The sequence below is a fragment of the Plasmopara halstedii genome (genome assembly GCF_900000015.1).
Source record: "Plasmopara halstedii genome assembly, contig: Scaffold_54, whole genome shotgun sequence".
In the NCBI taxonomy this organism is placed as follows: domain Eukaryota; phylum Oomycota; class Peronosporomycetes; order Peronosporales; family Peronosporaceae; genus Plasmopara; species Plasmopara halstedii.
In genome coordinates, this window is record NW_020186975.1 from 408,095 (window position 1) to 408,885 (window position 791).

A 791-nucleotide genomic window follows, 5' to 3' on the forward strand; every position below is an offset into this window, starting at 1 on the left:
TAAGAGCATGGACTCCTCGGGGCTGGGCCCTGTTGACCTTTGCCTTCCTGAGGCTCAACAGAACTCAGTTCTTCCCCAGTTGGTCGCCCCGCACCTACTAAGTGGTTTTCCGCGACGAACCAGACTGGTAGGCGTTGGGGCGATGGTCCGAAGAGCCTTGACGCGCCTTGCGCAGGGGGTAACCGTTGCGAAGGTGACGGGTCTCTCAACAGACAAAACACCGTCGTGTGTTTGCATGCTGCCTGACAGCTCGGAGCTCTGCTTCCTCGTCCTCAGCATAGCTGATTTCCATGGGCATAGGTCCGCTCGACGAGTTGTTGGAGTGTGCATTACAACCAAGTCGTGCCGACTTGAAATTGATTTCGGCATTTAATGCCACATTCACTGCCTTTTCAAATGAAGAAGGATGCACACGGAAGACTTCCATTCTGTCCACGTCAGTGAGGAGGCCTTCCATAAACACGGTCACCGTGACCGCTTCAGGAAAGGGATCTGCTGTCATCCCGGCAATGAGAGTACGCACCTCTTGGACAAAGTCCACCAATTCTTTGTTGCCCTGTCGGGCGGCAAGGAAACGCGCCCGCACACGATATGCCCGGTTATGCGGCTAGAACACCCGTGATTTTCAGCTCCACCCAAGAGAGAAACGAAGCTTCGACCAAAGAGCCGCACGTCAGTGCCCATTCTCGCGCTCGACTACCGAGCTTTGAGATGGCTAGCGCCATGCGCTGTAGCTCGATCTGGAGCATGGCGGATGCGATGGCCATCTCGACCTCTCTCACCCAGAGCAG